This window comes from Pristiophorus japonicus, chromosome 16, assembly GCF_044704955.1.
Source record: "Pristiophorus japonicus isolate sPriJap1 chromosome 16, sPriJap1.hap1, whole genome shotgun sequence".
NCBI classification, from domain to species: Eukaryota; Metazoa; Chordata; class Chondrichthyes; family Pristiophoridae; genus Pristiophorus; species Pristiophorus japonicus.
The window spans coordinates 13,111,933-13,136,827 of NC_091992.1; the positions used below are offsets into that span (position 1 = coordinate 13,111,933).

The 24,895-nt window shown below is 44.3% G+C and overlaps 1 protein-coding gene across 8 annotated transcripts in view; it reads left to right on the forward strand.

Annotated features, from left to right (window-relative positions):
• Positions 1 to 24,895, forward strand: part of LOC139226329 (kinase suppressor of Ras 1-like) — a 222,899-nt gene that overhangs the window by 72,623 nt on the left and 125,381 nt on the right. The window contains exon 1 of one of the 8 annotated variants that reach the window (XM_070857007.1): positions 20,971 to 20,998. The exons of the other annotated variants lie outside the window; for them this stretch is intronic. The gene's annotated coding sequence lies outside the window, so the exon portion shown is untranslated. Of the gene's footprint in view, positions 1 to 20,970; positions 20,999 to 24,895 lie in introns of those variants that run through there. 8 annotated transcript variants of the gene reach the window in all.

The window sequence follows — 24,895 nt, forward strand, 5'->3', positions numbered from 1 at the left end:
AAAGTTGTCCATAATGCAATACAAAATAGCCTTTTGGATCGTATTTGTACAGTGTAATCATGTCAAAATTATTTTGTTGCCGTTGATCTAGTGGAGTGTAAAATTGCAACCAGTATATGCTGGAACCTGTTTCTCTTTGCATTGTTTGGATTTGGACTTTTAAATGCTGAGTTTTATTCACCTGCACAGGCTGGGTGTAACCAAGATGAGATATGAAAACAATCTCTTGCTTAAATTTTTGAGGGTTTAATTTGGGCTGAGTGAAATCCAAGCTTCTGGCTTGGTTCCGACTTAGCATTGATTTTTTTTTGTTTAAAAAGAAATAATTATTTGTTGTCTCCCAAAAAATGCATCTGCACAGATACATCTGCTCTTTTGAGATTGCAGGAGCATGAGGTGAAAACCATTTTTACAAACCAAAATTGCCCATATGCAAAGCTCTGTGAATGCACACTTCTGCTTTTTGGGGGAAATTAAAATAGAAGGCAGTTTGGCCAAATAGCATGGTTCTGAATTAATTGGAAACACTTCCTTGTTAATCTCTAGCTAACTGACAGGAGTACATGCAGTGTCTGAGTTCAGGTGCTTAATATTTCTATTTTCCCGAAAACATTTTCTATTGAAGTTGCAATGTTCAGAGCTAAATTTGATCTAAGTGTTAACATTGAACAATAATATTCTTTTGCAAGGTGTTTGATTTTTTTTTGGCATTTTGTAGCCCAGCTCCTGCGATTTATTGTTTGTGAAAGACTGATTTCCACTGTAGCATTTGTTTTTGATTTAAACTTCAGTCAAAATGTCTGTAGTTGCACCTAAATATATACTGCCTGGAATTGTAACTTAGGGCTCAAGTTTCGGACCCTCACTAGAACAGCGCACATCGGAGAGGCCCGCCTAATTTGTGGAACAGAAAAAGCGGCAACTACTTACCTCGAGATTCTCTGCTATCTGTAGGCCCATTTTCAGCTCGGCGCAGCGCAGTAGGAGCTGCTGGGGGCGGAGCTACAGCCCTGCGCCAAAATGAGTGCCGGCAGCTGTGCGCGTGCGCAGTAACTCCTGGCCCTCCCAGCACGTCCTGTCTCCGGGCGACGACCCTATCCCTGGCCGAAGGGACGTCTCCCCTATCCCGGGCCGAGTGGCCTGACTGCCCTTACTTCGTCGCCCGAACTCTTAGTCAGCGGCGGGGCCTGCCCAACCGACATCTCCTCGGCGGGTCCTGCCCGAGCAGCTCTTCAGCATGCTATTGGAGGGCTCCCGGTGCTGCAGTAGGTAGTAGAAACTTAAAAAATTTTTTAAATTGATTTTTAAATTATTTTACATTTTATTTTTTACTATTTTTTGATTGATTTATTGATTTATTTATCATTTATTATTGATGATGGCTCTTTATTGGTAAAAGTGAAGTGTTTAATGCTTGTAAAATCCCCTAACTTCCCTCCGCCCCTGCCCAATCTCTTGCTCCCTGCACCTAATTCCTAAAATGTAGGCAAGGTTTTTCTGAGCGTAAAAAAATCTACACTTACTCCATTCTAAGTTAGTTTGGAGTAAGTTTTCGCTGCCTAAACTTGCAAAACAGGTGTAAGTGGCTGGTAATGCCCCATTTTGGAAAAAAGTGTTCTAAAACAAAACTATTCTAACCAACTATCATTGGAGCAAACTAAATGCCGAGAATTGCAATTTCTAAGATACTCCATACTAAACTAGTTGCTCCAAAAAAAATAGGAGCAACTTGAGCCCTTAATTTCTAAGCTTGGTTCTTTTGCTAAGAACTATAGTTTATTAACATGTAACTTTGGGCACTAATCTTACAGCAATTTTGTTGCGCTGTACCAATTTCTCTTGCATATTGGGGCACTTTCTGTTGCTGTTGTGATGTAACCAATTGAGCAGCTGGGGCAAGAGTTGATGAAACTCAGTAACGGTTTGAATATGCAACGCAGACTAATGTTCACGTTTGGCCTCGCTAAATGGCATTAGTGTTCTAATATTCAAGCTGATGGACCACTGTACTTGCGAATGTTCAATAAAGAATATAAAATAGCATTATGAATTCTGTTACATGAAAACTTACATGAACATGTAATTTAGGCCTTCTAGATGTAGGGATGAATTCTTTGGCGACCTCAGGATTTTACAGCATTCCGATTTGTAGTCCATTGAAGACTACTGAGAACGAAAAGAATTGGTCTCGATGAAAACCTAACTTTTGTAAACTATTTACGCCCATTCAAAAAGCTTTTTATACTCTCTTTTTGGTTTTAGAAAAGCAAGAGAATTTTAAATACTGATGAGCACCTAGATTCAGAATGTTTGTTTCAATTTTATGATGGGGAATTTGGATAGAATGTTGATGAGGCCTAGATATGAACCCTATTGTAGTCTTGTAGTGTACAGCCCTCTGTTGAAGGAAATTAATTATTTGTTTTGGATCCAAAGGAGGAGATTGAATGGCCAAGTTGTGAGTTAATGTTTAGTATACAAAATAACCCTGCTGGTTTCATGAAATCCAGCTGCTCAGAAAATTTTGCTATATTTTACCAAGGCTCGGTATCTATTCCTTTATTCTCTTATCTACTTTGTAATGTTTCCCACCATTTTACCCCCTCAATAATATTCCTTGGGACAATTTCTCCATTAAAGGTGCAAGTTGATGTTTTGTCTGTCAAAATTCCCATCCTTTTTTTCAAATCCCTCCATGGCTTCACCCCTCCCTATCTCTGTAATCAGCCCCCCGTCCCCCCGAGATGCTCTGGAACTCCCTGCCTTAACCTCTCCGCTTCTTTACCCCTCTTTCCTCCTTCAAGACGCTCCTTAACACCTACCTCTTTGACCAAACTTTTGGTCACCTGCGCTAATTTCTAATTATGCGGCTCGATGTCAAATATTTGATCTCGTAATACTCCTGTGAAGCGCCTTGGGATGTTTCATTACGTTAAAGGTGTTATATAAATACAAGTTGTTGTCTTGTAATTTTTTTCTTTATTTGGACTTTAAACATATATATATATACTGGTGTTGACATTTGCAATGGACAAGAAACTATTGGTGGGAGTGAGAGTGGTGTTGGGTATTTAACTATACCAGTGATCGTTGAATGCTAAATCTTGAAACCCTTATCAGTGCTTTGTCGATCATTAACATTGGCTCTCGCACCCTGTTTGCATTGGGTTTCATGCCCTGTTTAAACCTAGAATGACTGCAGCAGTAGCCAGTAGAATTTCCTGCTAAGACATGGAGCAATACCAATTACAACTTGAAAATTCACATTCCAAATGGCAAAAGCAGGATACTTCTAATGTTGGTGTCTAGTGTCAGTGTTTGTCAATTCCACAAAGAAATACGGCTGTCTCAGGCCTTTTTTAGAAATTCCTTTAATTTGAAACTCACCGTGTTTGATTCACCTCTGGTGTTTAGCTGAGGTTTGCTTTTTCTATTGGGAAGAGGGTGAGTGAGACTTAAAAGTGGGAATTGAAAGTAGACCTGTTGTAGTTTGAGAATTTTAGTACCAGGCTGCTTTGTTTTAAAAGAAAAGGACATAGTAAGTTAATTTTGACTGTTGTTTTTCTACTGCAAAATGGAATGATAGAAATGAAATTTTCTTTTATTTTGGGTGGCAGATGTGAGAGATTTTCTGGGATTAAGTAGAGTAAGAAGGGTCTCCTGTTTAATAGCTCACTCTTGTAGAATGACTGAGGGCTTCTGACACCCATGGAACCATACCACAGCATGAGTATATTTTTTAAGAGAACGAGGAGGGGTCCATTTTTCTGACTACCTACTTACTTCCTCTGAAAACTGCACAAATAATAAAGAAGAGCTGATCAGACTCGAATGTCAAGTTTTAAGTATTTAATATCTCAATTCTAAAATAGCTGACAATGAGTTATTGAAAGCTTGCACTCATAATTCTCAATATTTTCAAACTAGATAATGAAGAGAACTGATTGGGATTACAGAGACGTGGCTCCAGGATGATCAGGGCTGGGAACTCAACATCCAGGGGTATTCAACATTCAGGAAGGATAGAATAAAAGGAAAAGGAGGTGGGGTAGCATTGCTGGTTAAAGAGGAGATTATTGCAATAGTTAGGAAGGACATTAGCTTGGATGATGTGGAATCTATATGGGTAGAGGTGCAGAACACCAAAGGGCAAAAAACGTTAGTGGGAGTTATGTACAGACCTCCAAACAGTAGTAGTGATGTTTGGGAGGGCATCAAACAGGAAATTAGGGGTGCATGCAATAAAGGTGCAGCAGTTATAATGGGTGACTTTAATATGCACATAGATTGGGCTAACCAAACTGGAAGCAATACAGTGAGGAGGATTTCCTGGAATGCATAAAGGATGGTTTTCTAGACCAATATGTCGAGGAACCAACTAGGGGGGAGGCCATCTTAGACTGGGTGTTGTGTAATGAGAGAGGATTAATTAGCAATCTCGTTGTGCGAGGCCCCTTGGGGAAGAATGACCATAATATGGTGGAATTCTACATTAGGATGGAGAATGAAACAGTTAATTCAGAGACCATGGTCCAGAACTTAAAGAAGGGTAACTTTGAAGGTATGAGGCGTGAATTGGCTAGGATAGATTGGCGAATGATACTTAAGGGGTTGACTGTGGATGGACAATGGCAGACATTTAGAGACCGCATGGAAGAACTACAACAATTGTACATTCCTGTCTGGCGTAAAAATAAAAAAGGGAAGGTGGCTCAACTGTGGCTATCAAGGGAAATCAGGGATAGTATTAAAGCCAAGGAAGTGGCATACAAATTGGCTAGAAATAGCAGCGAACCCAGGGACTGGGAGAAATTTAGAACTCAGCAGAGGAGGACAAAGGGTTTGATTAGGGCAGGGAAAATGCAGTACGAGAACAAGCTTGCAGGGAACATTAAGACGGATTGCAAAAGTTTCTATAGATATGTAAAGAGAAAAAGGTTAGTAAAGACAAACGTAGGTCCCCTGCAGTCAGAATCAGGGGAAGTCATAACGGGGAACAAAGAAATGGCAGACCAATTGAACAAGTACTTTGGTTCGGTATTCACTAAGGAGGACACAAACAACCTTCTGGATATAAAAGGGGTCAGCGGGTCTAGTAAGGAGGAGGAACTGACGGAAATCCTTATTAGTCGGGAAATTGTGTTGGGGAAATTGATGGGATTGAAGGCCGATAAATCCCCAGGGCCTGATGGACTGCATCCCAGAGTACTTAAGGAGGTGGCCTTGGAAATAGCAGATGCATTGACAGTCATTTTCCAACATTCCATTGACTCTGGATCAGTTCCTATGGAGTGGAGGGTAGCCAATGTAACCCCAGTTTTTAAAAAAGGAGGGAGACCTCAGTAGTGGGTAAAATGATGGAATCAATTATTAAGGATGTCATAGCAGTGCATTTGGAAAGAGATGACATGATAGGTCCAAGTCAGCATGGATTTGTGAAAGGGAAATCTTCTGGAATTTTTTTGAGGATGTTTCCAGTAGAGTGGACAAGGGAGAACCAGTTAATGTGGTATATTTGGACTTTCAGAAGGCTTTCGACAAGGTCCCACACAAGAGATTAATGTGCAAAGTTAAAGCACATGGGATTGGGGGTAGTGTGCTGACCTGGATTGAGAACTGGTTGTCAGACAGGAAGCAAAGAGTCGGAGTAAATGGGTACTTTTCAGAATGGCAGGCAGTGACTAGTGGGTGCCGCAAGGTTCTGTGCTGGGGCCCCAGCTGTTTACACTGTACATTAATGATTTAGACGATGGGATTAAATGTAGTATCTCCAAATTTGCAGATGACACTAAGTTGGGTGGCAGTGTGAGCTGCGAGGAGGATGCTATGAGGCTGCAGAGTGACTTGGATAGGTTAGGTGAGTGGGCAAATGCATGGCAGATGAAGTATAATGTGGATAAATGTGAGGTTATCCACTTTGGTGGTAAAAACAGAGAGACAGACTATTATCTGAATGGTGACAGATTAGGAAAAGGGGAGGTGCAACGAGACCTGGGTGTCATGGTACATCAGTCATTGAAGGTTGGCATGCAGGTACAGCAGGCGGTTAAGAAAGCAAATGGCATGTTGGCCTTCATAGCGAGGGGATTTGAGTACAGGGGCAGGGAGGTGTTGCTACAGTTGTACAGGGCCTTGGTGAGGCCACACCTGGAGTATTGCGTACAGTTTTGGTCTCCTAACCTGAGGAAGGACATTCTTGCTATTGAGGGAGTGCAGCGAAGGTTCACCAGACTGATTCCCGGGATGGCGGGACTGACCTATCAAGAAAGACTGGATCAACTGGGCTTGTATTCACTGGAGTTCAGAAGAATGAGAGGGGACCTCATAGAAACGTTTAAAATTCTGATGGGTTCAGACAGGTTAGATGCAGGAAGAATGCTCCCAATGTTGTGGAAGTCCAGAACCAGGGGTCACAGTCTAAGGATAAGAGGTAAGCCATTTAGGACTGAGATGAGGAGAACCTTCTTCACCCAGAGAGTGGTGAACCTGTGGAATTCTCTACCACAGAAAGTTGTTGAGGCCAATTCACTAAATATATTCAAAAAGGAGTTAGATGAAGTCCTTACTACTCGGGGGATCAAGGGGTATGGGAAGAAAGCAGGAATGGGGTACTGAAGTTGCATGTTCAGCCATGAACTCATTGAATGGCGGTGCAGGCTAGAAGGGCCTACTCCTGCACCTATTTTCTATGTTTCTATGACTGAGTAGAGGAATCAACAAGAGAACATCTTCGAATTTGAGATCCAGCTAAATGTAAATTCAGGAAAAACTTCTTCACATGGCCTCAATAGGCAACAGTGCAAAGGCTTTTGAGGTATTTAAAAAGGAAATGAATACTTGAGAATAAGTTTATGATGAGGTATGGAGCAAAGTCAAGGAATTAGAACTAAAAAGATTGAGCTGCCATGCAAACAAAATGTCAGAATGGGCGAGACGGGCTGAAAGGTCTTCTGTTCTGAGGATATAAATTTTTGGGGCGATGATCTTTGCTCAATAAATTCTAAATGGTGCAGGCTAGCCACAGCCTATTTGGTTGAGTGACCTTTCATTCCATGTTTTATGTTGAAGAAAATCAATTTTCTGCTCGTTAAAAGTGCACTGCAGTGAAACTACTATAGGAGAGATGTTTCTGGTTGTAACTGGTTGCAAAATGATTGTTTCCCCACCTTCACATTATAACATTTTAGCTGTGGCTGGGGCAATTGATTTATTTCTTGCCGACCATGGCCCAGAGGCTGTTGTGCTCATTATTTCTCCTGTGGTTTATGTGGAGACTCTGTGCATAGGAAAATCAATTCTGATCGTTGCCATCTCTCATGGTCTCTCTACTCCCATGATCTTGGAACACTGCCGACAAAAACACAAGCATTTATATAGCACCTTTTAATACAGTAAAACGTCCCAAGATGCTTCACAGGAGTGTAATGGGATGAAAGTTGATACCAAGCCAAAAAAAGAGGTGACTAATAGATTGGTCAAAGAAAGAGATTTTAAGGAGCGACTTAAAGGAGGAGAGTGTTGAGGTGGAGGCAGAGCGTTTAGGGGAAGGAATTCCAAAGCTTAGAACCTAGATGGCAGAAGGCATGATGACCAATTGTGGGATAAAGGAAGTGGAAGATGTGCAAGAGGCCAGGTTTAGAGAAATACAGAGCTTGGGTTGCAGCGGTGGAGGAGGTTACAAAAATGGAGAGCGACGAGGCAATAGAGGGATTTGAACATGAGGATGGGAATTTAGAAATATATGGCATTGGTGTATCGGAAGCCAATGTTGATCAGTGAGCACAGAGGTGATGGGTGAATCGGACTTGTGAGTTAGGATACGGGCCGCAGAGTTTTGGATGAGCTCAAGTTTATGGAAGATGGGAGGCTGGCCAGGAGAGCATTGGAATAGTTGCATTTAGCAAGGCATTTCCTTGTATCCCTGACCACCCATGTCCCCCTCCCTTCTTCCAACCCCCATGTGTTTCTGCCTCTGTCCCTAGAGGAAGCTCTTCCCCCAAGTCATTTACAACTGGACTTTGAAACCCTTAGCTGCCTAGACTTTGACGTCCATTTATCATGATTTGCTCAACCATTCCTTCACCCCTACATTTGCCCTTGTCTCCAGAAAAGTCTTTACACTGCCCCCCCCCCCCCCCACCTTGGTATCGTCCCCATCTTCTCTCCCTCAAATCCACGGGGCACATTGTGAACTTGGCTAAACCAGTTGTGCATTAGATATCAGCCACCAGATCTGGCGGATCATAACAAGCACTATTACACTCCCAATCGCTCTACTTCTCCTTTGCCCAAACCACCCACTACTCCAGGATCAATCTGGATAGCAAAGATACCCTCACCCGTCTTCTTTCTCCCCCACAAACTCCTCTGATTCCCTTTCCTCTGGTACTGTCTCTCTTGCTTTCAAAACAGTTGTCCTTACACACCACCTCCAAAAGTCCATTCTCGATCCCCTCAGTCCTAGAAAACTACCGCCCAGCTCCTTTTAAACCCCTTACCCCTGAACTCTCCACCCTCTGCTCCAACAAGCATGAGGAGCTCATCGACTTTTTTGACATTAAGATTATGATCATCTGCTCAAATACCTCCTATGATTTTCCCATTTCCCCATCTACCCTCTTCAAGCTCCTCGTGTACACCTCTTGCTCCCTTGACCCCATTCCTACTAAGGTGCTGACCACCCAACTTCACTTTCTGGCCCCCGTACTATGATATTGTAATTGATTCCCTCCCCTCAGGTACTGTCCCCACACCCCCCCCCCTTGCTTTCAGAATCATTGCCATTACATCCCGCCCTCAAAATACACCCCCCCCCCCCCCTCAGTCTTTGCAAACTATTGCCCATTTCCAAGCTCCTGTTCTTCTCAATTTCTTGAATGTGTTGCCACCTCTCAAAGTTGTGCCCATTTCTCCCGGAACTTGTGTTTAAATCTCTCCAATTATATTTTCACTTCAGTTACAGTACTGAAATACACTTGACCAAGGTCACAAATGACATCTTCTGTGTCCATGATTGTGGTGCAATATCCCTTCTCATTCTCCTTGACCTCTCTTTAGACTTTAACACAGACGATCACACCATCATCCTCCAATGCCTCTCATCCAGCTCAGTGGGATTGTCATTGCATCTCCAACAATGACTGCTCTTCCGATCTTTGCACAGTTATCTCCAGAGTCTCCCAAGGAACAATCCTTGGCCCCTTCTTCTTCCACATTACTGCCCCTTGGCAACAACATCTCGAGATGGCGTCAGCTTCTGCATATGCACTGATGACCTCTCCATGACCTCTCTTCACCCCTAAAAATGCCTGTGTTGTCAGATTGCTTGTCTTATCCAGTTTTGGATGAGTCACAATTTCCTCTTGCTAAATGTTGCTAAAGCCAAGCCTATCATCTTTGACTCCACCACAAATTTCGTACCCTTGCCATCGATTCTATCCCCCTCCACTGCCTCAGGCTGAATCAGACTGTTCAGAACCTCGGTGTCCCATTCGATCATGAGCTGACCTTCCGACTCCATATTCTCTCCATCACAATGACCGCTTATTGCCACGTCCATAAAATTTCCCATTTCTGCTTTTGCCTCAGTCCATCTGACACATGCTAGTCAGAGTCGGAATTGCAGGATAGCTCAGATGACTGCGTGGCTTGAGGAGTGGTGCAGGAGGGAGGGATTCAAATTCCTGGGACATTGGAACCGGTTCTGGGGGAGGTGGGACCAGTACAAACTGGATGGTCTGCACCTGGGCAGGACCGGATGTCCCAGGGGAAGTGTTTGCTAGTGCTGTTGGGGAGGGGTTAAACTAATATGGCAGGGTGATGGGAACCTATGCAGGGAGACGGGGAAGTAAAATGGGGGCAGAAGCAAAAGATGGAAAGAAGAAAAGTAAATGTGGAGGACAGAGAAACCCAAGGCAAAAATCAAAAAAAGGGCCACATTACAGCAAAATTCTAAAGGGACAAAGTGTGTTAAAAAGACAAGCCTGTAGGCTCTGTGCCTCAATGCGAGAAGTATTTGGAATAAGGTGGACAAATTAACTGCGCAAGCAGCTATTAACGGATATGATATAATTGGGATTACGGTGACATGGCTCCAGGGTGACCAAGGCTGGGAACTCAACATTCAGGGGTATTCAACCAGGAAGGATAGACAGAAAGGAAAAGGAGGTGGGGGTAGCGTTGCTGGTTAAAGAGGAAATTAATGCAATAGTAAGGAAGGACATTAGCTTGGATGATGTGGAATCTGAAACTGGACGGTCTGCACTTGGGCAGGACTGGAACCAATATCCTAGGGGGAGTGTTTGCTAGTGCTGTTGGGGAGGAGTTAAACTAATATGGCAGGGGGATGGGAACCAATACAGGGAGACAGAGGGGAAACAAAAAGGAGACAAAAACAAAAGACAGAAAAGAGATGAGTAAAAGTGGAGAGCAAAGAAACAAAAAGGGCCACTAAATATAAAAGGGCTGCAGGAGGGGTCAAAACTAAAAATCATGGTTTAAAAACTAGGATGAAAATACTCTACCGAAATGCACTCAGCATTCGAAATAAAGTAAATGAGTTGACGGCACAAATCATTACAAATGGGTATGATTTGGTGGCCATTACAGAAACATGGCTGCAGGGTGGCCAAGACTGGGAATTAAACATACAGGGGTATCTGACGATTCAGAAAGATAGGCAAGAAGGGAAAGGAGGTGGGGTAGCTCTGTTAATAAAATATTATATCAGGGCAGTTGTGAGGGATGATATTGGCTCCAATGAACAAAATGTTGAATCATTGTGGGTGGAGATTAGAGATAGTAAGGGGAAAAAGTCACTGGTCGGCGTAGTTTATAGGCCCCCAAATAATAACTTCACGGTGGGGCGGGCAATAATCAAGGGAATAATGGAGGCATGTGAAAAAGGAACGGCAGTAGTCATGGGGGATTTTAACCTACATATCGATTGGTCAAATCAAATCGCACAGGGTAGCCTGGAGGAGGAATTCATAGAATGCATACGGGATTGTTTCTTAGAACAGTATGTAACAGAACCTACAAGGGAGCAAGCCATCTTAGATCTGGTCCTGTGTAATGAGACAGGAAAAATAAACGATCTCCTAGTAAAAGATCCTCTCGGAATGAGTGATCACAATATGGTTGAATTTGTAATACAGATTGAGGATGAGGAAGTTGTGTCAGAAACGAGCGTACTATGCTTAAACAAAGGGGACGACAGTGGGATGAGGGCAGAGTTGGCTAAAGTAGACTGGAAACGAGGACTAAACGGTGGCACAATTGAGGAACAGTGGAGGACTTTTAAGGAGCTCTTTCATAGTGCGCAACAAAAATATATTCCAGTGAAAAAGAAGGGCGGCAAGAGAAGGGATAACCAGCCGTGGATAACCAAGGAAATAAAGGAAAGTATCAAATCAAAGACCAATGCATATAAGGTGGCCAAGGTTAGTGGGAAACTAGAGGATTTTGAAAATTTTAAACAACAGCAAAGAATGACTAAAAAAGCAATAAAGAAAGGGAAGATAGATTACGAAGGTAAACTTGCGCAAAACATAAAAACAGATAGTAAAAGCTTTTACAGATATATAAAACGGAAAAGAGTGACTAAAGTAAATGTTGGTCCCTTAGAAGATGAAAAGGGGGATTTAATAATGGGAAATGTGGAAATGGCTGAGACCTTAAACAATTATTTTGCTTCCGTCTTCACAGTGGAAGACACAAAAACCATGCCAAAATTTGCAGGCCACAGGAATGTGGGAAGGGAGGACCTTGAGACAATCCCTATCACTAGGGGGGTAGTGCTGGACAGGCTAATGGGACTGAAGGTAGACAAGTCCCCTGGTCCTGATGAAATGCATCCCAGGGTACTAAAAGAGATGGCGGAAGTTATAGCAGATGCATTCGTTATAATCTACCAAAATTCTCTGGACTCTGGGGAGGTACCAGCGGATTGGAAAGCAGCTAATGTAACGCCTCTGTTTAAAAAAGGGGGCAGGCAAAAGGCAGGTAACTATAGGCCGGTTAGTTTAACATCTGTAGTGGGGAAAATGCTTGAAACTATCATTAAGGAAGAAATAGCGGGACATCTAAATAGGAATAGTGCAATCAAGCAGACGCAGCATGGATTCATGAAAGGGAAATCATGTTTAACTAACTTACTGGAATTCTTTGAGGATATAACGAGCATGGTGGATAGAGGTGTACCGATGGATGTGGTGTATTTAGATTTCCAAAAGGCATTCGATAAGGTGCCACACTAAAGGTTACTGCAGAAGATAAAGGTACGCGGAGTCAGAGGCAATGTATTAGCATGGATAGAGAATTGGCTGGCGAACAGAAAGCAGAGAGTCGGGATAAATGGGTCCTTTTCCGGTTGGAAATCAGTGGTTAGTGGTGTGCCACAGGGATCAGTGCTGGGACCACAACTGTTTACAATATACATAGATGACCTAGAGGGGACAGAGTGTAGTGTAACAAAATTTGCAGATGACACAAAGATTAGTGGGAAAGCGGGTTGTGTAGAGGACACACAGAGGCTGCAAAGAGATTTGGATAGGTTAAGCGAATGGGCTAAGGTTTGGCAGATGGAATACAATGTTGGAAAGTGAGAGGTCATCCACCTTGGGGGAAAAAAAACCAGTAAAAGGGAATATTATTTGAATGGGGAGAAATTACAACATGCTGCGGTGCAGAGGGACCTGGGGGTCCTTGTGCATGAATCCCAAAAGGTTAGTTTGCAGGTGCAGCAGATAATCAGGAAGGCGAATGGAATGTTGGCCCTCATTGCGAGAGGGATGGAGTACAAAAGCAGGGAGGTCTTGCTGCAACTGTATAAGGTATTTGTAAGGCCGCACCTGGAGTACTGCGTGCAGTTTTGGTCACCTTACTTAAGGAAGGATATACTAGCTTTGGAAGGGGTACAGAGACAATTCACTAGGCTGATTCCAGAAATGAGGGGGTTACCTTATGATGATAGATTGAGTAGACTGGGTCTTTACTCGTTGGAGTTCAGAAGGATGAGGGGTGATCTTATCGAAACATTTAAAATAATGAAAGGGATAAACAAGATAGAGGCAGAGAGGTTGTTTCCACTGGTAAAGGAGACTAGAACTAGGGGGCACAGCCTCAAAATACGGAGGAGCCAATTTAAAACCGAGTTGAGAAAGAATTTCTTCTCCCAGAGGGTTGTGAATCTATGGAATTCTCTGCCCAAGGAAGCAGTTGAGGCTAGCTCATTGAATGTTTTCAAGTCAAAGATAGATAGATTTTTAACCAATAAGGGAATTAAGGGTTACGGGGAGAGGGCGGGTAAGTGGAGCTGAGTCCACGACCAGATCAGCCATGATCTTATTGAATGGCGGAGCAGGTTCGAGGGGCTAGATGGCCTACTCCTGTTCCTAATACTTATGTTCTTATGTATGGGTAGTGCTGCGGAATACCAAAGGGCAGAAAACGCTAGTGGGAGCTGTGTACAGACCGCCAAACATTGGTACTGAGGTTGGGGACAGCATCAAACAAGAAATTAGGGATGCATGCAATAAGGGTACAGCAGTTATCATGAGCGACTTTAATCTACATATAGATTGGGCTAACCAAACTGGTAGCAATACGGTGGAGGAGGATTTCCTGGAGTGTATTGGGGATGGTTTTCTAGACCAATATGTCGAGGAACCAACTAGAGGGCTGGCCATCCTCGACTGGGTGATGTGTAAGGAGAAAGGATAATTAGCAATCTTGTTGTGCGAGGCCCCTTGGGGAAGAGTGACCATAATATGGTCGAATTCATAATTAAGATGGAGAGTGACAGTTAATTCAGAGACTAGGGTCCTGAACTTAAGGAAAGGTAACTTCGATGGTATGAGACGTGAATTGGCGAGAATAGACGGCGAATGATACTTAAAGGGTTGACGGTGGATAGGCAATGGCAAACATTTAAAGATCACAAGGATGAACTTCAACAATTGTACATCCCTGTCTGGAGTAAAAATAAAACGGGGAAGGTGGCTCAACCGTGGCTTACAAAGGAAATTAGGGATAGTGTTAAATCCAAGGAAAAGGCATATAAATTGGCCAGAAAAAGCAGCAAACCTGAGGACTGGGAGAAATTTAGAATTCAGCAGAGGAGGACAAAGGGTTTAATTAGAAGGGGGAAAATAGAGTATGAGAGGAAGCTTGCTGGCAACATAAAAACTGACTGCAAAAGCTTCTATAGATATGTGAAGAGAAAGAGATTAGTGAAGACTAACGTAGGTCCCTTGCAGTCAGAATCAGGTGAATTGATAATGGGGAACAGTGAAATGGCAGACCAATTAAACAAATACTTTGGTTCTGTCTTCACGAAGGAAGACACATAGAAACATAGAAAATAGGTGCAGGAGTAGGCCATTCAGCCCCTCTACCCTGCACCGCCATTCAATGAGTTCATGGCTGAACATGCACTTCAGTACCCCCTTCCTGCTTTCTCGCCATACCCCTTGATCCCCCGAGTAGTAAGGACTTCATCTAACTCCCTTTTGAATATATTTAGTGAATTGGCCTCAACTACTTTCGAATAACCTTCCGGAAATACCAGGGAGCTGAGGGTCTAGTGAGAAGGAGGAACTGAAGGAAATCCTTAGTCAGGAAATTGATGGGATTGAAGGCCGATTAAATCCCCAGGGCCTGATACTCTGCATCCCAGAGTACTTAAGGAAGTGGCCCGAGAAATAGTGGATGCATTGGTAATCATTTTCCAACTGTCTATCGACTCTGGATTAGTTCCTATGGACAGGAGGGTATGTAATGTAACACCACTTTTTAAAAAAGGAGAGAGAGAGAAAATGGGGAATTATACACCGGTTAGCCTGACATCGGTAGTGGGGAAAATCTTGGAATCAGTTATTAAAGATGAAATAGCTGCGCATTTGGAAAGCAGTGACAGAATTGGTCCAAGTTAGCATGGATTTATGAAAGGGAAGTCATGCTTGACAAATCTTCTAGAATTTTTTGAGGATGTAACTAGTAGAGTGGACAAGGGAGAACCAGTGGATGTGGTGTATTTGGACTTTCAGAAAGCTTTTGACAAGGTCCCACACAAGAGATTGTTGTGCGAAATTAAAAGCACATGGTATTGGGGGTAATGTATTGACGTGGATAGAGAATTGGTTGGCAGACAGGAAGCAGAGAGTCGGGATAAACAGGTCCTTTTCAGAATGGCAAGCAGTGACGAGTGGGGTGTCGCAGGGCTCAGTGCTGGGACATCAGCCATTTACAATATACATCAATGATTTAGATGAAGGAATTGAGTGTAATATCTCCACGTTTGCAGATGACACTAAGCTGGGTGGCGGTGTGAGCTGTGAGGAATATGCTCAGAGGCTGTAGGGTGATTTGGACAGGTTAGGTGAGTGGGCAAATGCATAGCAGATGCAGTATAATGTGGATAAATGTGAAGTTATCCACTTTGGTGGCAAAAACGTGAAGGCAGAATATTATCTGAATGGTGGCAGATTAGGAAAAGGGGAGGTGCAACGAGACTTGGATGTCATGGTACATCAGTCATTGAAAGTTGGCATGCAGGTACAGTACACGGTGAAGAAGGCAAATGGCATGTTGGCCTTCATAGCTAGGGGATTTGAGTATAGGAGCAGGGAGATCTTACTGCAGTTGCACAGGGCCTTGGTGAGGCCTCACCTGGAATATTGTGTTCAGTTTTGGTCGTCTAATCTGAGGAAGGACGTTCTTGCTATTGAGGGAGTGCAGTGAAGGTTCACCAGACTGATTCCCGGGATGGCTGGACTGACCTATGAAGAGAGACTGGATCGACTGGGCCTGTATTCACGAGTTTAGAAGGATGAGAGGGGATCTCATAGAAACATATAAAATTCTGACGGGACTGGACAAGTTAGATGCAGGAAGAATGTTCCCGATATTGGGGAAGTCCAGAGCCAGGGGTCACAGTCTAAGGATAAGGGGTAAGCCATTTAGGACCGAGATTAGGAGAATTGTGAACCTGTGGAATTCTCTACCGCAGAGTGTTGTTGATGCCAGTTCGTTAGATATATTCAAGAGGGAGTTAGATATGGCCCTTATGGCTAAAAGGATCAAGGGATATGGAGAGAAAGCAGGAAAAGGGTACTGAGGTGAATGATCAGCCATGATCTTGAATGGTGATACAGGCTCGAAGGGCCGAATGGCCTCCTGCACCTATTTTCTATGTTTCTATCCATGCCTTTGTCACCTTCAGACTCTAGTATTACAATGCTATTCTGGCTGGTCTCTCATCTTCCACTCTGTGTTCACTTGAAGCTCATCCAAAACTTTGCCCATATTCCAGCACCACTGTACTCATTGGCCTACCTTGGTGTCAGATTTAATATTCTTGTCCTTGTGTTTAAATCCCTTCATGGCTTCACCCCTCTCTCTTTCTTTAACTTCCTCCATCCTGACAACTGCCCACCAAGCATTTTGGTCTCATGTCTTTCTCCTCCCTTTGACCCACCATTGACTGCTATGCCTTTTGCCACGTAGACCTCTCTCACTGAAATTCCCACCCTAAACCCCTTAATCGCTCCACCTCCCTTCCCCTCTAAGACCCTCCTTAAAATTCACTTCTTCGACCAAGCTTTTGGTCATCCTTCACAATATCTCATTCTTTGGCTCAGTATTTATTTATTCTGTTCTGTCTCTGTGAAGCACCTGAAGTCATTTTTTTCTCTCTACGTTAAGGGCACTGTATAAATGCGGGTTAGTCTAAGTTTTGATGTCAGCTCACAAGAATGGTGGCATTATTTTGCATGTTACAAGTATTTCATGTATTGTATGTGATGTAAAGTGCAATGTCCACATTTGAAGGATGACCACAAGGCATAGGCTATGAATAAATGGACGGTTCTAAAAAAAAAACACTACAATATCAATTGGAGACTATAACCAGTAACTGAATTTATTAGCTGCTCCTACTGATTTTCGTTTGTCCATATGTCACTAACCTATGGAATTTATTCTACTTGGTACGTTGCCGGAACTTAAATTGCAGGGCTGTATTGCAGCAGTGTACTGAAAACAACTGAGCTAACAACAAAGCCAAGGAGATGACAAATCTGAACAAAGCTGAGAGCAACCATTATTGGGAGCAAATGCAGATGTCACTTTTCTGAAGATTTGAAGTAAAGTTGTAAGACTTGACAGCCAAGCATGTAGCCAAGGCAGATGCTTTTCTGTTTGGAATACAGTGCCTAATATTTAACCACCCTGGTATTTCACAATTCAAGTTTCTGGAATTTCCCCAGAAGTGCTTAATGCGTCAATGGTTAACACGTGTGATTTAACCCATAAACTGAGAAGGAATCGGACAGGCATAGCACCATTTTCAAAGTCCAAGAGCCAGAAAAATAAATTGCAACCTGATGAAGATGCACAAGTATTAAATATAATACAGTATATACTAACATGTCCTTGCTGAAGTACATGAATACAATGCAAGAAACCTAAGCCCATCAATGTGGCTCTCAACATTCTATGCTTCCAATTATTTTTTCTCCTTTTCCCCTTTCCCACCCCTCCACCCCCTTCTCACTCTCTGGCACTCACTCTTCTCCCCCATTCCAAGTAGCGGCTTATTTTATAAACTTAAACACCTCCACTCTAGTTCATATCTGCTGTCCTTTTCATTACATGTTTGTGCTTGTGATGCTAACGGCAGCTCCATGGCGAATGTGTTGTTTTAACAAACATGCTATATTTTGATTTAAATTATGTAACAAAGTGTGATGAAGCCAGAATGTGTAGTTTACCTGGGTCAGAAGGAAAGCTACTTGTTGCAAAGTGTTGTTGCAAAGAGCTGTGCTCAACTGTATGTGGTCCAGAAGATGCCAGTTGGTCACCTGGAGTAATGCATTTTGGTTAGAGTTATGACTGGTCAATAGCTCATTCCACAGTGACTTGCTAATTACATTTTTCAGTTTTCTTTTTAAAGAATGCTATTCTACCAGCCTGCTATTTTCTGTCATGATACCAATATAACTAGATTGCAATAGTCTTTAGTCGTACCCTCAACCTATTTCTAAGGTACTGTGTTGTGAAAGATATATCGTACCAATCATCATCATCATCATAGGCGGTTCCTCGAAACGAGGATGACTTGCTTCCACGTCAAAAAAGAATAAGTTCACAGGTGTTTCAATGAATGACCCGAACTACATCCTCAAGGGTGGAAGATGCCTGTGCGTGGATTTTTTTAACGTGGTGGCCATTGCACACCAGCCACCACACGGGCTTGACAGAGCTAGGTCTTGGTCCAGTGGCAAGGATTACCCAAGACGACAGGAGACTTGCTCTGCTGCACAGACCTAGTGCGCACACATATCACAGTGCGGGCTGGCCCGTGCTGCCCCTGGGCCCCTGGCTGCGAACTCACGCCTCCCCTGGGCCTCGATCATGTCCCTCCACAGTCTCTCGTCGCTCCTTTGCCCCGACCTCACTGCTCCTGCTGTATCTGCCCACGCTCCAATCACCGACCTGGACCTTGATGACGTCACTCTTCGCTGCCGTCGCTCTCCTGCATCAGCTCGCGTTGCTCCCTGGAGTAGTCTCTCGGGGCCTCCACACTGCTCCTTTTATGGCCCCGACCTGCCGCTGGTGTTCTCCACTGTTACTAGTCGAGTACTTTATAGTGCCACTTGACTCTTCATTCAAACTGCCGCTCGAACTGATCCTGGCCGCCTGCTGCCTGAGATTTGTACCTATATCATATCCGTCACAGTGCCTCAAGTGATGGAATAGTTCAGCCTGGATGTAGGAGCTAGAATTTTTTCATTTTTAATTGTGTCCTGGAGATGGATCTTTGAAAGTAATTTTTTTTTAAATTGAAGAAACATGTTCTTTCAATCTTCTGTGTTTGATCTGTTTGTCTTTGTTGGTAGACTGAGGGAAGTCAGGTGATGCAAAACCATTTAATCTCTGATGTCACACCCTCTCTGTGCTTGGAGTTTTTCTTCCACCTCCACCCCTTCCATTTTTTTAATTCTATTAAAATGTTTGCTTATTTTTGAGCTTTCACTTCTGAAGCAGGATGCTGCTTGAAACATCGGCCTACCTTTTGTATCCACAGATGCTGGTTGACCTGTTTTTGTTTTCATATTTCTAGCATTTGCACTTTTGTGCTTTTTATTTCTACCACTTAAATCTCGGGCCCATGTAGAATTATTGAATATAAATTCAGAATAATTTAATAAACTAATGGTGCCACAAAAAAGCCTATAGACAGTGTTTTGTGATGGTTATCCAGCATAACCGTCATTTCCAAAAGATCAATACAGACTGAAAATGCTGTGTACAACACGAGTTAGAAATCATTGGAATTATTAGAAAGCCATTACTAATAATTGGCATACTGTATGCAAAAAGCTTCTTTGGGACAGAAAAAGTGATGCCGTATAGATTGTGTTACTGGAATTGTAGGCTGGGCAGGTATATGTGTGAGCCAAGGAAAGCAGTAAAACTGGAACAGCAGTCATCAATTAAATTTGCATTCTGAATAGTTCTTTATGGCCTTTGGTTGCCATTGACGACCAAATGATTTTTTCCCCTCCCCAATGTCACAATGCAGAACATAATCTAGTTTTATTTTGTGTTTTGACTTTATATTAAGATTAGAGATCATTAATAGTATTTTGATGCAACGTTAATTTTTTCAAAATGAAGAGACGTTTTTATTTTATATTCACACGTTTCCTACATTGCTTTTGTATTTTTATACAAGGCATGTTTGCAACACGGGTTGATGAAGTCATATGGTGAAGCAGTCAAATTTAGGTCAGATAACATCTGATCTCTGCAGTGGAATGCAGAATCTATTTTAAGAAATCAACTACAAACATTAATCAGATCAGTTGAATTTCCCATTATTGTTTACTGGGTCACTTGGCGATGATCGAATGCAGATCACTAAAAAGCACCTTTTTAGGTGCACACTATGGGGTCAAGTTTCGGCCTGAGTTGCTCCTATTTTTTTGGAGCAACTGGTTTAGAATGGAGTATCTTAAAAATTGCAATTCTCGGCATTTAGTTTGCTCCAGTTCTAGTCAGTTAGAACAGTTTCATTTTGGAACAGATTTATTTTTTCAAAAGGGGCCGTGTCCGGCCACTTACGCCTGTTTTGAAAGTTTAGGCAGTGAAAACTTACTCCAAATTAACTTAGAATGGAGTAAGTGTAGATCGTTGTGTGCTCAAAAAAATTTTGCACACATTTAGAGGGCCCAAGTTTCGGGCCGCGCCTAGAACGGCGCAGTACCGACCTGGACGCCCATTTTTCACGCCCAAAAGTGCGCCTAAAAAATACTTAGATTCTCCAGCTCCCTGCAGGTCCTCTGGAGCTGGATGCGGCGCAGCACGAGTTGTGGGGGGCGGAGCCAGGTCCCTGCGCTGAAAACAGTGCCGGGACCTTTGCACAGGTGCGCGACAGTGGGCGCGCATGTGCAGTAGCTCCAGACGCCCAAAACTGTGTGGGAGGGGCCCGAAGCACACAGCCCCTCGTCCTGGCCGAATGAGCTCTCTGGGTCGGCGTGGATCAGGCTGCACCTCCCACGCCCAGCTCCTGCTTCCTCCCTTCAGCTGGCTCTCTCAAACCACTCCACACCCCCCTGCTCCCGCTGCGACTCCCCCCGGACCCAACCAGACTCCCGCTTCCCGGCCACCTACCTTTAACTCCGGTGCTGGGGGCGGGCCCCGCCCGAAGTCTTGGGCCGGGCCTGTTCAGCCTCCCTCTCCTCTCTCCTCTCCTCTCCCTCTCCCTCTCTCTCTCTCTCTCTCTCTCTCTCTCTCTCTCTCTCTCTCTCTCTTCCCCCCCCCTCCCCTTGCTGTCAGAAACACTGACACTGACAGACAGAGAGACTGACACTGACAAACAGAGAGTGAGAGAGAGACATTGACAGAGACACACTGGGGCGGGGGGGCCGGGGGAGGGGGAGGGGGGGGGAGGCCGTCCCAGCACGCTGTTGGAGGGCTCCCGGTGCTGGAGTCGGTAAGTAGAAAATGTTTTATTTATTTTTTTAATTTAATTTTTCATTAATTTTTTTTGATTGATTTATTGTTGTATTTATCATTTATTATTGATGATGGCTCTTTATTTGTAAAACTGAAGTGTTTAATGTCTGTAAACTTCCCTTCCCCCCGCCTGATTTGTAACCTACGCCTGATTTTCTAAGTGCCGGGGGGGGGAAGTGGAGCGCGAGCGGGCAGCGGAGCAGGAGCGGGAGCTTGGGGCGGGGGGGTGGGAGCGCGAGCGGGCAGCGGAGCAGGAGCGAGGGGCGGGGGGGGGAAAAAGAGAGCAGGGGCGGGTGGGGGGGGGGGGAGAGCAGGGGCGGGTGGGGGGGGGGGGAGAGCAGGAGCTGGGGGGGTAGTGGGGGAGCGGAGCGGGAGCTGTGGGGGGGAGCGGGCAGCGGAGCGGGAGCTGTGGGGGGGAGCGGGCAGCGGAGCAAGAGCGGGGGGGAGGGGGAAAGCGGAACGTGAGCTGCGGGGGGACGCGGGCAGTGGAGCGGGAGCTTGGCTGGGGGGGGGAAGCCAGAGGGAGCGTGAGCTGAACAGGGGAGGAAGCTGGGGCCAGAGCAGGAGCTGAAGAGGAGGGAGGTGCAGTCTGATTGCTGCCCCAGTGAGCCTATTCGGCCAGGGCTAGGGGTGGCGTGCTTTGGGCCCCTACCACACAGTTTCGGGTGCCTGGAGCTACAATGGGCGCGCATGTGCAGAGGTCCCGGCACAGTTTTCAGCGCAGGGACCTGGCTCTGTCCCCCACAGCTTGTGCTGCACCGCGCCGGGGGCCTGGATCGACCTGAGGGAGTGGAGAATGCCGAGCTAAGTTTTCGGCGCGGAAATCAGGCGTGGCTCGCGGGGCGAAACTTGACCCCCAAATTCTACTGTATCTTTATCCATTTGTTACTGGGATGTGTTGAATCAGTACTTGTTGCATAGCAGAAGCTACAATAACAACAGCAACTACACTTCAAAAGTACTTATTTGGCTATAAACTGCTTTGGTGTGTCCTGAGGTTGTGAAAGGTGCTATATAAATGCAAGTCTTTCTTTTATGTAATAGTGCTGTCATGTCGGCTACGTGTACGCTGCACTTCTATTTCAGATTCAATGAACCTGGTGTCAGTGAGCCAGCTCCCAGTGTTTTGCTGTTAAATTTGCTTTCTGTAGCTTTGTGGCAGGATTAATTAAAAGACCAACATAAAAGTAGCTTTCTGCTAAAAACTACACAAGGGGATGAACAGAGACTAAATGTTTCTTAAAGGGAGGGAAAATTGGATAACATCAACCTGGGCCACCTCTTGTGGCAAGGTTAAGAGCGGCTTTGATAAAGGCCTGGGAATAAGTTCCCGTCTTTTCTTCTGTTCGAGTGGATTGTGTATGGAATTGGCGATCAGCTTTAATGTTTGAGCTTCCGATTTGGGGCATGTAGAATTGGGGTCAAAACTGTAAGCTGAATGAAAATGTAACCACATTTTCTAGGCTGTAGTGTTTTGTATCAAATAATTTTTTTTAAGAACTGAAAAAAGACAGATGTTTGCTTGATCTCTGCCTCAGTGACCTAGAAACATAGAAATCTACAGCGTAGAAGGAGGCCATTTCGGCACATCATGTCTGCGCCGGTCGACAAAGCCACACGGCCTTCGGTCACCAGCCCTGAAGGGCCTATCTTCTGTTCTGTTCAGTGTACTGTACAACTGTTCATTTAAGACACACTCCCTCTTTTTTGGTTCTTTGTTTCTATATTAATCACTTTGCACGCAACTGCATCTACTGCCCCAGTTAACTGCAAGATCCAAACCCTTCAGAATCTGGTCATATTGATCCTTATTTGCTCTGCCTCCTATTTTGGTACCATCTGCAAATTCTCCCAGCCCGGACCCTTGAGGTACTCTGCTTGTAAATTCTTTGCAGCTTGAAAAGTTCCCATTAATGGTCTAGCCTTGGCTTTCTGTATTTAAACCAGTTATCTCTCAAGCCCCGTATATTATCTCCTATTCCTTGATTACTTAAATAAACTATGAATCACTCATGTGAAACTCTGTCAAAAGTTTTTTTTAAATTCCCAGTATTACCGTTGCCAACCATGTCCATCGTATCTTTGGAAAAACACCAGCCGGATGTCGGGCATAAGCTTCCCTTCTTGAACCCAAGCCCAGCCTTTTCCCTTGCATTTAAGAACATAAGAACATAAGAATTAGGAACAGGAGTAGGCCATCTAGCCCCTCGAGCCTGCTCCACCATTCAACAAGATCATGGCTGATCAGGCCGTGGACTCGGCTCCACTTACCCGCCCGCTCCCCGTAACCCTTAATTCCCTTATTGGTTAAAAATGTATCTATCTGTGATTTGAATACATTCAATGAGCTAGCCTCAACTGCTTCCTTGGTCAGAGAATTCCACAGATTCACAACCCTCTGGGAGAAGAAATTCCTTCTCAACTCGGTTTTAAATTGGCTCCCCCGTATTTTGAGGCTGTGCCCCCTAGTTCGAGTCTCCCCGACCAGTGGAAACAACCTCTCTGCCTCTATCTTGTCTATCCCTTTCATTATTTTAAATGTTTCTATAAGATCACCCCTCATCTTTCTGAACTCCAACGAGTAAAGACCCAGTCTACTCAATCTATCATCATAAGGTAACCCCTTCATCTCCGGAATCAGCCTTGTGAATCGTCTCTGCACCCCCTCCAAAACTAGTATATCCTTCCTTAAGTAAGGTGACCAAAACTGCACGCAGTACTCCAGGTGCGGCCTCACCAATACCCTGTACAGTTGCAGCAGGACTTCCCTGTCTTGTACTCCATCCCTCTCGCAATGAAGGCCAACATTCCATTCGCCTTCCTGATTACCTGCTGCACCTGCAAACTAACTTTTTGGGATTCATGCACTCCAAAAGAGTTTCATGCACAAGGACCCCCAGGTCCCTCTGCACCTCAGCATGTTGTAATTTCTCCCCATTCAAATAATAATCCCTTTTTACTGTTTTTTTTTTTTTTCCCCCCAAGGTGGATGACCTCACATTTTCCGACATTGTATTCCATCTGCCAAACCTTAGCCCATTCGCTTAACCTATCTAAATCTCTTTGCAGCCTCTCTGTGTCCTCTACACAACCAGCTTTCCCACTAATATTTGTGTCATCTGCAAATTTTGTTACACTACACTCTGTCCCCTCTTCCAGGTCATCGATGTATATTGTAAACAGTTGTGCTCCCAGCACCGATCCCTGTGGCACACCACTAACCACTGATTGCCAACTTGAAAAGGACCCATTTATCCCGACTCTGCTTTCTGTTAGTTAGCCAATTCTCTATCCATGCTAATACATTTCCCTTGACTCCGTGTACCTTTATCTTCTGCAGTAACCTTTTGTGTGGCACCTTATCGAATGCCTTTTGGAAGTCCATTACCAAGACCGTTTTATTTTGCCTCTGAAAACATCAACTGGCTCTTCGTCCACCTCTACCTCTGCTGCCAAAACCCTATGCTGTAATCACCTCAAGGTGGGAATTCCCTCAGTACACTCCTTGTTGACCTCTCCACTTCCACCCTCAAAGCAGAGTGCTACAGTGTGAACTGTCACCCACACTTACCCTCCAACTTTGCTGAGCGCCATTGGCTTCCCATGCCCCACATAATTCGCTTGATGATCCCTATTTCACCTTCAAATCCCCCCCCTCCCCCCCTCAAGCCTGACCACTCGAGCCTGAAATCTTCTCCAGTCTTGTCCCTTTGCGTGCCCTCTGCTTTTCTGATACTGACTGGCTTCAACTTCAGCAATGATGATAATCTTTCCAAAGTACTTGCGCCTGCTGCTCATTGTCTACTGCTCTGAAAAGTGCTCTGAAAACATAGAAACATAGAAAATAGGTGCAGCAGTAGGCCATTCGGTCCTT